The sequence below is a fragment of the Anastrepha obliqua genome, chromosome 2 (genome assembly GCF_027943255.1).
Source record: "Anastrepha obliqua isolate idAnaObli1 chromosome 2, idAnaObli1_1.0, whole genome shotgun sequence".
NCBI lineage: Eukaryota > Metazoa > Arthropoda > Insecta > Diptera > Tephritidae > Anastrepha > Anastrepha obliqua.
This window is the reverse complement of record NC_072893.1, coordinates 107,222,320-107,236,824: the sequence shown is the minus strand read 5'-3', so window position 1 is coordinate 107,236,824 and position 14,505 is coordinate 107,222,320. Positions and strand designations below refer to the sequence as shown.

At 40.9% G+C, this 14,505-nt stretch overlaps 1 pseudogene; it reads right to left on the bottom strand.

The window, feature by feature from the left end:
* Window positions 1-80: 80 nt before the first annotated feature.
* LOC129238321 (putative nuclease HARBI1) lies at window positions 81-9,278 on the bottom strand (annotated as a pseudogene).
* Window positions 9,279-14,505: the final 5,227 nt, after the last annotated feature.

Below are 14,505 nucleotides of genomic sequence, written 5' to 3'. Positions count from 1 at the left end.
TTTTAATAAACCTCAAATTTAAGACTTAAATAACATTTTTAAATCGTTTCTTTTTATGACTCCTTCACTGCTTTCAGTAATATTTTCGACAGCTTCTAAGGTTTGAACATGAGCAGAATTTATGCTTTAATCTAAATTAATGCTGTTCAAAATATCCGCTGAACTTGAATCGCCATCGGGGGTTATGATAAAATTTTGTAATATAGAGCAGGCCATTATAATTTTAGAAGCTTTCTTTATAGTTGATGCATCAATGTGATTTAGTATTTTAAATTTTTTTCGAAAAACGCCGAAGGACTGTTCTATTAATACACGCGTTGAACTGAGGTAGTAGTTGAATCTTCTTTCTTCGGTAGAAAGATGCCCATTGTCCCTAAATGGCACCATTAAATATTTTCCTATCGGATAAGCTGAGTCTGCTAAAATTATTGCCCCATTAGCGAGCTGAACTTCTCCCGACGTGATTTTTTGGTAAATTGGGCTATTCTTCCATAAGTTAGCATCATGACAACTTCCAGGATAACCAATAAAAACGTCTCGAAATCGAAGACTGCTATCACAAATAGCCTAAGAAGATTGAAAAAATTTAGTCACATGTCCCTTATATACATTATATGTACATATACATTGTTTACCTGCATTATTATGGAAAAATGCCCCTTGCGGTCGTAATAGCTCACTGCATCTTGTTTTGGAGTATTTATTTTAAAGTGGATTCCTACATATGGATTTTAAAGTGGATTCCTACAGTGGATTCCATACATCCTACAACATAGGAAAACGAATTGGGTCGTTTTTCCTGGAACTTTTCCATCACATTCTGTTGCTCTGCGACCATAGGCCAACAAATTTCCTTTTTGTAAAAGAGTTTATGAGCTGTACCCTTCCCCACATTGAATTGGTCAGAGAGCTGACGAAATGTAATATAATTCGGCTGTTACTTAGCTTCCATAGAGTCAGGTACATTGCCTGTTTCAATGAATATCTTGTACCCAGCATTGACCAGAAAGGGTGCAAGGCAGTTATCAGTTTCTAAACACATTATTAAAATTAAATTATAAATAAAGCCAAATTTAATACTTACATGCAGTGGAAAAGGAATACGTCATCGTCGTATAGTTCAATCGTGATACAAAAATGTTAGACCTTCACGATTCGTCTTCTCCTAAGAGTTTCTTCAAAAAGAAAATTCTTTTTTTTGTTTGCGTGCCTCCTCCTTTTTTCAAAATTTATTAAAAAACTATCAGCACTTTTCTCAATCTCATCTATTATTAAATTAATTTCCAATTCTACTGCGATCTGAAATCAAAACTTTTTCTCAAATTGATACCTGCAACATTACAGCAATATAACAGCTGAGTATCAGCAGCGTAGTGCAAAATAAGCAACAGGGTTGCTGTATTGCTGCAGTTATACATTTTCGCGAACGTACCCAGGGTTCTAAATGCTTTCGCACTTACAGCGACCGTCGTCTACTACCTCGGCTGGTGTGACCACTAAAACAAATCTTCTTCTGGGAAGACACCCTTCCCGGGACTACTTTCTACAATATATTTCTTCGGAACGGCCCGAAACGGCATCCGTAATGTACCAATTTTATTCACCAACATCTAGTTCCACTGCATTTGTAGCCAGCTTTCATGCTATAGGCTCGCTTTCTTGTGTCTATCTGTGCGGCTTCGCTTTGTTGCACTGTGTCAAAGTCTATCGTTTTTTCCGTAGTACGTTCTCCATGTATTTCTTCGCCGCTTTCCAGCTGCCCTCGCGTTTGAGTATTTTGCTGATTGTGCTGCTCGGCGCAATGTCGCTAATCTGTTTCCTCAAAGCATATCTTTCCTTGAGCCATCTTTCACAAATAAAAAATGTATATTCAACGTCATCGCTCGGTCCTTCGCAGTATATGCACTGGGAATCGCTTAACTTGCCCATGCGGTATCCGGAAGTATCCGTGACTCGACGGGAACTGAGTAAAGAAGTAATTTACTTCCCCATGCGGTATCCGGAAGTATCCGTGACTCGACGGGAACCGAGTAAGGCAGTAATTCACTTCTCCGCAGTTCCTTTAGGCCCATTTGCCAATTCATGGAATGAGTTTCCCCGTCCTTCTGTCACTCGGTTCAGTGTTCCATCGGCTTTGACACCGCAGCATGGTTTGTCATATCCCTTCCGTGACGCTAGTTATGACGTGGTCTTCCCTCGTGTTCTCCCACGCATCCATTCGTTCCCGAGCCATGAGATCGACGGGTATCTCCCCACTGATTACAAAGACTGCAAAGCCAGAGACAGTGCAGTAGTCGAGTAGATATGCAGTTTTGTAATTCAGTAAATTCCAGTACAATAAAATGCTTGGTACTTTTTCCAGCTGAGGGCCTTGCGCACTTTCTTTCATACAAAAACCATTTAAAACTTGTGGAGAATTGTATACATAGAAGAACATACAAACGACCGTCAGCAAAAAAACAAAAAAACTCTAAAGCCAAAGCAAGCTAACAAAACGCGCCGGTCGTTTTTCTCTCGTGCTAACCGTCGTATTTTGGGCGCACCAAGTGAAGCAAAAGGAGCAAAAATCTTCCGCAGAATCTTTCTCTCAACCACTTCAAGGGACGCCTCATCGGATATTTTCATCGTCCAAGCTTCTGCAAGCATGCCTGCCGATTGGAATTTAAGTGTGCTCTGCCCAATCCATAAGAACGGCGATCCTGCAATCTGTGCCAATTACCGCGGGATTAGTCTTCTCAATATCGCCTGTAAAGTTCTAGCGAGCGTAATGTGTGAAAGGCTGAAGCCCACCGTCAACCAACTGATTGGACCTTATCAGCGTGGCTTTAGACCTCGAAAGTCGACCATCGACCAAATATATACAATACGCCAAATCTTGGAAAAGACCCACGATAGGAGAATCGACACATACCATCTTTTCATCTACTTCAAAGCTGCATTCGACAGTACGAAAAGGAGTTTCCTGTATGCCGCTACGTATGAATTTGGTATCCCCGCAAAACTAATACGGCTATGCAAGATGACGTTGCTCAACACTAGCAGCGCCGTCAGAATTGGGAAGGACCTCTTCGAGCCGTATGATACCAAACGAGGTTTCAGACAGGGTGACTCGCTGTCGTGTGACTTCTTTAACCTGATGTTGGAGAGGATCGTACGAGCCGCAGAACTTAATCGCTCAGGCACAATATTTTATAAGAGCGTACAATTGTTGGCGTACGCCGATGATATCGACATCATCGGCCTTAACAACCGCGCTGTTAGTTCTGCCTTCTCCAAACTGGATAAAGAGGCAAAGCGAATGGGTTTGGTGGTGAACGAGGACAAAACGAAGTACCTCCTGCCTTCAAACAAACAGTCGGCGCACTCGCGTATCGGCACCCACGTCACTGTAGACAGTTATAATTTCGAAGTTGTAAAAGACTTCGTTTATTTAGGAACCAGTATTAAAACCGATAACAATGTCAGCCTTGAAATCCAACCTAGAATCTCTTTTGCCAACAAGTGCTACTTTGGACTAAGTAGACAATTCAGTAGTAAAATCCTCTCTCGAGGAACAAAACTAACACTCCAATTGACGCCGGTTAGCACGAGAAAGTAACGACTGGCGCGCTTTGTTGAACTCAGCCAAAATCGTGTTATCGCGTCAATTAAGCAGAAGAAGAAGCTTCTGCACCTTACGTTAGGATGGGCATGATGAGAGCCTTGTAGAGTATTAGTTGTGCTCGTCGGGATAGGACTTTACTACTCTATTGCCCACTTAGTCCAAAGTAGCACTTGTCGGCAGGAGAGATTCCCCAATGGCTTTCAAAGGCGAAATTTCTTACTACTTCAAAATCGTAACTGTCGAAAGTGGCGTGTGGGTTTGTTAGATGACAGGAGTTACATGGTTTTGACCTCGTTCTTACCCAGTTTAGAAAACCCAGAACTAACAGCGCGGCCTTTAAGGCCGATATGATATTTTATTACACTAAAATTTAGTGAGCCCTAAAACGTCGTACCTAAAAAGTAACTAAAAATTCGGATCAAAAAGTTTGAAATTCAGAGGACAATTTTTTAAAATTTGTTGAAGTTTTACAAATTTTAAAGATAGTTTGAGACTCAACAAACCAAAAAAAAAAAAAAATTAAAGCGCATGTTGGGAATGCTGGAGAAATAAAAACTGAAAGCAGAATTTTTCTTCTAAATCTAAGTCCAGTGGCTAGTAAAACTTAGTGCATGACGATATTCGTTTAATATTTACAATAGTTTACGAGTTCTGATATTTGTTAATGGTCTATGGATAAGTTCGTGCGGTTTTACAACAGATGGCGTAACTTGATTATTATTCCATCGATCCACATTTCCAAACATTCATTGGAGAGCTACTGTCGTAAGGCACAAACGTCAGTATAAGTTTTTTATTTGAAGCGTAAACAACAATATTTTTACCACACTTGAAAATGTCGAATTTCGTGCCAAATAATGTGTTTTTGCGGGGAATTCTTCTTCATTATTTTAATATGAAGAAAAAAGCAGCCGAAAGTCATCGTATCTTGGTGGAAGTTTATGGTGAGCATGCTCTAGCTGAGCGAACGTGCCAGAAGTGGTTTGCACGCTTTAAAAGTGGTGATTTTGGCCGCGCCGCCAAAGTTCATGGATACCGAATTGGAGGAATTGCTCGATCAAGATCCGGCTCAAACGCAAGAAGAGGTTGCAAAAACTTTGGGAGTTGATCAATCAACCATTTCCAAACGTTTAAAAGCCATGGGAATGATCCGAAATTCAAAAAACCGCACGAACTTATTCATTCATGTTCATTCTTTGAGCTAAATTATATAAATGAAACCTTCAAACTTTATGCAATTTGCATATTTGTCACACTGGATCTCTTCCGAGCTAGGCTGTATGCCTGCGGTGGCAGGAGAAGCTAAATACTCTAGATATGTCCACAGGAGGACGCCGCAGGGTGGTGCCCTTTCACTTCTGGGTGAGTGGTGGGGTTTAGGAAGTGGCATACGCCGATGACTTGGCCTTAATGTTATACCAACCATTCCCCTCAGTTATGGCTTTAATCTTGGAAGGGTCATCAATGTCTGTACTCAGTTGCTGGGCTGCCAGTTGTAGTCTCAGAATCAACTCTGATAAAATGGAGCTGATTTTATTTATCAAAAAATATAAGCTTGCGGATTTTAGACTTTCAAGGTTATATAACCATGTTCGCCAGCTTTCAGCAAAAGTTAGATATCTTGGGGTGATACTTGACTCCAAGCTCCATTGGAAGCTACACATTAAAAAACGGGGTAAAGAGAGCCAGCATAGATTTCTACTCCTGTTCGGCAAAAATTGGGAACTTAAGCCACAGGGTTGCGGTTCTGTCAATTTTAACGTACAGGTGCCTGGTTTGGTGGGATGCGCTTCGGAAAGGCTATAATATCACTAAACTGAGGAAGGTATAAAGGACTGCTTATACGGGAGCATGAAGAGCTTGTCCCACTGCTGCTTTTAATGTCGTTTTGCACTAACTCAGCTCCATGGAGTTGTGGCTTCCAAGACATGAGAACATAGAGAGAAATTATTTTGATTTTTTCATACATAGGTCTTCCACCCGGTCATCAACATCCACCAATTGTTGTTAAAGGGGAATTGCACAACGTATTTCGCAGAATAGCATAGAACAGGTGGAGTTCCATTTCATCATGTGCTATTTCGAAAATCTTATGGCTGCTCCAGTACAATAACCGCAGAACGCAGAAATTGCTGGGGAATTCATAAAATCCATTCACTTTCTAAATTCGTAGCTTGAGGAGGTTTTTACCGGTCATTGAACGATGGTTACCATTTAATTCCTATTGCAGCAGCTGTGCCAATCATTCAGAGAAAGGGATAGTTGAGCACTTTCTTTGTAAATATCCGGGTTTGGCTGGTAGATGACTAAGGCGCTTCTTTCTTCGACAGTCTGGGGCATTACGCGAACCAAAATTCCATAAATCTTCTCCATTACATCAACAGCTCTGGGTTGCTGTGTCTATCTGCTTGTGGAAGATCTCACATCGGTATCCAAAATGGCGCTTTAGTGCCTCTTGTGGAGTGCCAGTCTGGTACTTCAACCATTTCACCTACCTGCCTAATCTGAATATTTAGTAAAATCAATGAAAAGGATGATCTTGTCTTTCTCTCCCTTCTTTCGCTAAATTGATTTGTGAATTTTTTTATTCGCGTAATTTTTTTATTGAAAACTGTTTTGAGATAAATATTGCCAAAGTCCTTAGCTAGGCACACATTTCGAAGTTCTACACGCATAATAAAACACCCGTCTGTGCATTTTTTTCGGTGTTCCTGAAAAAGGTAAATTTATTTATTTAGAAGGAAAACAATAGAATTAGTAATGCACCTCCATTGTTGCCATTTTTTCAATATTTCATATTTTTTTATTATATATTAATTACATATATATACATTAGGCCGGGTCGATTTGTGGGGAGGCAAAAAAATTGCCCATTGCTCTGTGAAAATCATATTCTAGGGATCCAAATAAGAAACTTTGCCGAAGGAACCATACCTCTAAAACGAATTCTGATGTCCCCCAATTTGGGTCGAACTTTTTAGTTTCTTTTCTCATGTAAAGGCCAAAAATGGTGATATTTTGAAATGATTGTATGGGGATGCCCCCAGGGGAGTTCCAGGGGGTGTGCCACTGGCATGGGTGGATCGGCCGTCCAAAGTTAGTGGTGGTCGGTCATACATTTGGACTCGATTGGAGCACTCTAAATGGGTCAAAGTGGGATTTTTCGTTCGACGCAAATTGGGGGACATCAGAATTCGTTTTAGAGGTATGGTTCCTTCGGCAAAGTTTCTTATTTTGATCCCTAGAATACGATTTTCAGAGGGCAGTGAGCGATTTTTAAATCGACCCGCCTTAATATACATGCATGCATACATAGATGCATACACATGTATTTATTTATGAGCCTGTGTATGTACATGGGCGTAATTATGTCTATTTTAGCACGCAAATTGTGTGCGACATCTGTTGCCGCCGCTTAATCTTGCCCAGGTTCGTTCACCTGTCCACATTTAATTCAATTTTCAGCAACGCTAATAACTGCTCCCACCCGTCTCCTCCAACCATCGCACACTTTCCATTAAATATTACTTTATAAAAAAAAATCAACAAATTGAATTTGCCTTCTCATCGCCGCTCATTGCCGGTTAAGCTTTTATGACAATTTTGTTTGTGGCTTGAACGCTTTGTTATTAAAAATATATGAACCGCAATTTTTACGGATTATTTTATTATCCATACATATACTGATTAAGCTGGTCAGTAATTTTTTATTTTACTACCATAAAAATGCGCATTTGTTGCTCACTTAAAATCATACACACAAACACACATGCATACATATGTACACAGACAAAATAGTTTTAGGTTAATACCACACACCTTTAACTGGCCGAAAAGAGCACTTATAGAAGTACAGATACAGCTGCGGTAAAAATAATAGTAGTGCACACACAATGAGAACGAAATCAACTTTTGAACCCCTCAAAATCTATTTCTAATTTTGCCGACGACAACTCACAAAGCAAGTGTTGCTACTTAAGTAGGAACTGTGACATTTTATAAATTTCTTTATAAATCTCATAGTACTTAATCACAGAAGCATTAAATAATAATTTATCTTTAATATCCATTCCTTCTTCATTTATCCGAAACGCCAAAATGCCCTTCAGGGTGCGATAAATGAAAACGAACATCTATCGGAATCTCGAGTAAAGAAATTGAAACAATTTTGTAAAACCAGATGGGTAGAGCAGCACGAGTCCGTCGCAGCATATCTTCATTTGCAACCAGCAGTGATTCGCGCTCTTGAAGTGATTTCTACTACCTGGAAAGACCAAACGACTTCGTCTGGAACTTTTCTATTGCTTTCAGCTATAAAAACCGCAAATTTCCAGATATCCATGCATATTTTGAGCTCGGTGCATTCTCTCACATTGTCCCTGAGTCGAGTACTTCAAGGAGAAAATCAAGATCTGGGAGAGGCTATCAAATTGGCTGATGCAGCGAAACAAATTTTGATGGAAAGAAGAGAAAACGCTGAGGGTGAGTTTAGACAAATTTTCAAAAGCGTGAGCGAAATTAGCGAACAATATGAAATTGAATTGCGAAAGCCAAGGATTGCGTCGAAACAGACCCAACGTTCCAACGTACAAGCTGATTCAGCTGAAGATTATTTCCGCAGAACAATCTACATACCGTATATTGATTCGCTTCTGGTACAATTGCAATCTCGATTCTTAAATCACCGCAATATTTTATCAAATTTCGCTTGCCTTTTTCCCAACAAAATGCAAATTTTCGAGGAAGAGTCCTGCGCTCAACTATTCCAACCATACTGTTCAATTTTGCACGACGATTCCCATGAAATCTGGGTGAACGAAGTACAACTTTGGCGGAAGCTCATTGCCGGAAAGGAAATAAAAAAACTCACTTGAAACACTCGATATTTGTAATGAAGATGCGTTTCCTAATGTTAACCAGATGCTTCGCGTGATGGCAGTTTTGCCTGTGACAACAACGACGAATGAACGATCCTTCTCAACTTTGCGACGACTGAAAACGTATGTTGATCTCAAATAATGTCTGAAGATCGCCTGAACGGCTTAGCCTCACTCAATGTACATCGCGATGTCAAAATCGATCCGCAAATAATTTTGAAAGAGTTTTTTTCAGTACCTCGAAGAGTTAATTTATTACATACCTAAATGTAGCTGATTATTACTTTTGACAATAAAATTTCTGTACTCTAAAAATTTTTTTTTTTTCTTTTTTCATTGATTACGTAACTTGAGTTAAAACCACCTACTCGGAAATTTTCTGCGCACGGGCCTGGTTCGATATTACCGCAACACATCGCCGATGCATCGAATTAACGAGTTTTCACATCGTTCGTTAGGTATCGATTTCCATGCCCGCTTTTCTATTTCGCAAAGCTGATTCTGTTTTGTTGGATGAGCATCAGTAACTACCTCCTTTACATCGCACCACAAATACTCTATTGGATTGAGGTGTGGAGACAGGGCAGGTCATTTCATAGCGTCAACCCTATTTCTCTGAAACCACTGTTGCGCCAACTTGCTTGTGGCATTGTGACCCAAAGCAATGGCATTTGGAAGCGTGATTTCCTATATAATTCGAACATACTCAGCACGATCCATGGCTTCCTTTATCCAGTATATCGGTCCAATACCGTAAAATGAAAAATATGCCCAAATCTGTATACTTGATCCTCCATGTTTACTAGATTTCCTTGCGTATTTCGGGTTGTACTCGGAATGAGCAGGTCGTCTGATGTATTGTAGAGATCCTCTTGCACCAAACAGCACGATTTTGGATTCGTCTGTCCACAAAATGTTTTGCCATTTCTCGATGGGCAAATCGAAGAGCTCATTTGCAAACTTTAGGCTTTGTGCCACATACCCTTTAGTCAGTAATGGCACTTTTCTTGGGCTATGAGCTGCCAAGTTCAGTGCCAGCAAACGTCTACGATTAGTTTCCATTCTTGCGTCCAGCTCCAATCCACTTTAAATTTCAGTAGCCGGTGCAAAAGGATTATTCTTTGAACACCTAACCACACGTTACAAATCATTCCGTTGAACAGCCCATGATATCTTCAACTTCTTTGTAAGTTTTCGGTTTCGGAATTAGTTTTTTGATAAGGTTGTGCTGTTCAGCGGGACAGTATTTGCCTCGCTCCATAGCTGAAAAATTGTCAATTTTCACAAAATGATGATATGGAAATACAGCAAAAAATGCAGTTCGTACCTTTTGGTGAATTATTGGCACAAATAAATATTTTATATGACGTTCTTAGCAACTCACTCCTTGCACTGCAATTATTTTGACTAACTTATTAGCAGTATCTGAGAAATAATCAGCACAAAGAAAACAACGAGAAAAAATAAAAATATTAAGCTATGTGTGGTTGGTGGGTTGGTTGGTTTAAGTGGTGATTCTTCCAGAATCCAACATCCTCGTTACCAACTTGTTTACCAGTTATTTACAGCATGACTATATCCAGTCTGTGCGGTTCAGGAACCTTATCATCTAAGCCAGACAGCTGTTCCAGACTCCGAACAGCAGTTTACCCAGGGTTAACATTGTGTCCTTCCATAGGGCAGGGCATTCGCAGAGGAAATGGAAGATTGTTTCCTTTTTCTCCGGTTGTTTACAAGTCACAGTTGTATGTGTATGTGTTGTGAGGGGTGTACATTTTGGCGGCTTGTTCTCCGATAGACCAGAAGCCAGTTATACTGCCGTTAGTCTACAGGCGTCCCGTCGTTTCATATTTATCAATGTCGACGATTGCTTGAGGTTGTAGGTGGGCCATAACGTCCTGCTGAATTTGCATTTCGTCTGGTCTCTCCATCTACAATCTGCGATTCGGAGGTATTTTAGGGAAATTGCACACTTGACTGCACCTAATGGTGTGAATACCGATTCTGCAAGAGCGTTATTCGTGGCAGATCCCCTTCTTGCCAGTTCGTCCGCTTTTTCATTACCTTCGATGCTCCAATGTACCGGGACCCAGATTAAGGTAACTTTATGGTTTTCGTTCAAGGTGGTGAGGCTATTCCTGCTTTGCTCCACTACTTTAGAGGTTGTTGTAGCTGAACCCAGTGCCTGGATTGCGCTTGGCTATCCGAAAGAATAGCGAACCACGAAATTGAAAAACTTATTGGTGAAAATGTAATATGTTTTATTAAAGCGCAGCGGATTATATGAATTGGCTACATCATAAGAATGCGCAACGAAAAAATCCAAAAAAGGGGTGTTTACTTTGCATCCAATTGGAGGACGAAAGAGAGGCCGACTAAGAAAGAGATGGCTTGATGACGTAGAAGCAGATTTAAGAGCGATGAACGTTCGTAATTGGAGAAATGAGGCAAGAGAGAGACTGAATTGGAGGGGGATTGTTGCTGAAGCTATGGTGTACCAAAGACTGTGAAGCTAAGAGAGGGAGAGAGAGAGTATTGACCAGTGATCGTGCTTCCTTTTTCCTAAAAATCCATGAGGATGACGTCACCATGACCTTTTCAGTCAGATGGGACTGTCTTCCTGTCTTCACCTTCACCTTCTTTGGAATCTGCTCCGGGAGAAATCCCATGTTTTCTGGTGTGTAATGATGAATCCAGGTTTCATGCCAACTGGACGCAAAAATTCCTTCGGATCTCGCTTAAATTGCTCCAAACACTGGTTCGAAGTTAACAGCCGCAATTTTTTCATCGCCAAGTTATTGTGTAAAATATTAAACACCAGGACCGACACACCTATGGCCTCTGTTACTTTGCGCACTTTCATTCGTCGATCATGTCGTGGCCTTTTTGAATGATTTCCACGGTAACCAAGTCTGCCTGGCGTCCTGGTTGCTCCTCGTCAATAGCGGAAACGCTTAAATTCGTTGAACCAATATCTTATTGTGAGCATAGAAGGCGAAACGTCCCTATAGACAACATCCAACTTCGATTTTATCTCCTTTCAAAATCTCCCGTTCAAAAACAAAAAGCGGGTACTACTTTTTTCCATCTTAGCGAAAATCACGAAACACTTCTTACTTGAATAGATGCCAAGCCCAAAATAACGTATGAGTCAGTCTGAATTTTGTTTTCCCGTCGTTTGATAGATGTCAACACCCTATGTTAACACGAACTTCCCTCAGGAAACCCCTCTATCACCAAACACGGGTGCTTATTGAACCGACCGAAAGTACGACTTGAGATAATGTAAATGGAGAAGCAAAAGACAAAAAGGAAGTCTATGCGCACCGATCAATCACGCAAAAACCTGCCGAATTGAGTGGATTGCTATTCCGAGCGTTAATCAGGCGACACTTACGGTCTTGCCATTCTTTGAGGTTAGTACTTAAGCTGATCAAAAGTTTAAATCAACCAGGAGGGCGTATTCGCATTCAACTCATATGGGTTCCAGGGCATTAAGGCATATCTTGGAACGATTTAGTTGATGTATTGGGTAGAGGTGATGTAGCCTCGGAACTAAATGCCATGGGACAACAAATTTTAGAATACCTCCTATTTCGGCAGAACTGAGATCTTCCAATTCGTTAAAAAATGAACTGCCTAGAATGGTAAATCTGCGTCTGGAGAGAGCAGGACAACAGCAAAGAAGGTGCAAGATTGTCTCTTCCTCGTTAGACAACTTTTGCAGAAGTCATGGGCTTGCACACCGATTCTCCGGGCGTACCTACCGATTAGGCAATACTCCGTTATAACTGTGCATACCTCTTCTTAGTAGAAATTCTGTGCGTTTAGCATTGAGAGTCGGCCACGGTTGACGAGCGATTTTGCAGGTGGCTTCATTACGCCATCTTTTGTTTGCTTTCCTTACGATTTCTTCATTGTCTATGTACTCATCGGTCAATTTGGTGCCGAGTTTTGCTAATTCATCGGCTCTGCAGGTCCTCTTAATGTCACAATAGCCAGGAACAAATGTTTTCATTATGTGAAATGACTCAGCCATCTCGTTAAGAGATTCGCGCCATTCTATGCCTACCTTGGAGGTTGACGACTGCTTTGGGAGGGATTTTATCGCCGGCTATCAGTAAAAATGTCGCTATCATCTCCAGGTATCGCATCGCACTGTACCAGTGTCACGGCTTTCATTATTGCCATCAGTTCAGTTTGAAAGACACTTCAGTAGTCGGGAAGCCGAAAACTTAAGGAGATTCCCAGATGCTGGGAATATACACCTCCGCCCACGCTGTACTCGAGCTTTGAGCCATTTGTGTATACATGGATGGACTCATCCCGTCTTACATCGTGCCATTCCCACTCGTTCCTCGAGGGTAGGAGGATCGTGATAGTTGTAATGGCAGAGGGACTTTTCATTGAAATAACGAGCCACAAAGAAATAAACGGGTGCCTTCTACAAACAGGCCATGAGTTCTGGAAGAAGAGAGATCCCTATATTTTATTTTAAGAGTCTAATGCTTAAGTGCTCTATTAGTACCTCTCATACATATTGGAACTAGCCATATAACTAAACCCAAACCTTTCCTACAACAACAAAAGAATACACACCCGTAGTTGTTTAATGGTATTTATTTTCTAATGGCGCATAGAAAAGGCAAAATCCAATGAAACAACAAAATAAACATTTTTACAACATTTACGAGTATACAAGCAAAGATTTCAATTTGCTGCAGAACAGTGAGTGCACACGCAATACCGACGATCCAACCAACTCACAATTAGTAGCATGCAGCGCTTTGTTGGACCTTCCAGGTCTGTGCTCAGAATACTCCAAGGTGCACAGAAACGTGCAGGCACATAAAGCACTTCAGCGCTGTTGAGACGACCGTCGTATAGCAGGAGAAATATGAAACAAAGAAAAGTGTGTGCATGTGTGGGATACGAAATGCAGTGAGCCCCATAAAGCAATGTAAAGGAAATCGTGGAAAATTACCGCCCAAAGGGGTTTTGTGAACATTTTTATTGTCTTTTATTTAGTTATTCTAGAAGGAGGTAAAATGGGTTGAACCTTTCAAGCGCATTTGGGACGTATGCGTCGCACAGTTTTGACTACCGTTATTTGCTTGCTTTGCCGTCTGGTTGATGTCATCGTAAGAGCAAAGGCTGACATCAACTTAATTCATCAAATGCAATGGACGGAATAATGTCGAACTTGTGATGAGAGGCAGCATACGCCGCCAAGTAATTACAATCACTACGATGGACGAGAGTTTCGCAAAATCCGTATCAAAGCTTTGTTTGCGGCCACACTTCGTCAAAGGAAAAGGAGGATGCAACCAAAGTTCGGCTCGATGAGGGGGCAGAACTTACCCTCGTCTCAATATAAAAATTGTGCTTGACCACTTCAATGCCAGTGTGGAAAAGGAAGACAGTTTTGGTGCCACATTCCGAAAATTATACCTATTCCTAATTGGTAGGAGTTACAGAAAAAATGGCGATTCAGGGTCAATACCAGAAGTTTATAAAGGAAGGGAGGAGATTATTTAAATTAAAAAATGGGAGATCGAAATACGCTGGTAGGAAAGACACCGGGGAATTCTACCAACAAGTTCAGCGACTTATAGGATTCAAGCCCAGGGCGTTTACTTGCGTTATGGAGTATGCCCTACCGCGAAACCCGTATTGTAAATATCACATAAAAGGCTTTATCGAGCGTATTGAAAGAAAAGTTGAAGCCCAGCATCTACCAGTTTATTGCACCTAACCAGTTTGGCTTCAGATCTGGGAGATCAACAATCGATCACCCTTGACGCAACATGATTTGACTTAGCCTCGTAAAGGACCCATGAAAGGATAATCGATACCCAATTTTAAACCGCATTTGTAGAGCATGAAACTTCTTGCGGGTAGCGATATCTGAATTTTATAACGCCGCGAAACTAAAACAAAAATAAAAAATATAAACTATTGGCGCGTACACTTCTGTTACATGTTTGGATGAGCTCCTCTTCCTATTTGTTGTGTGCACCCTGA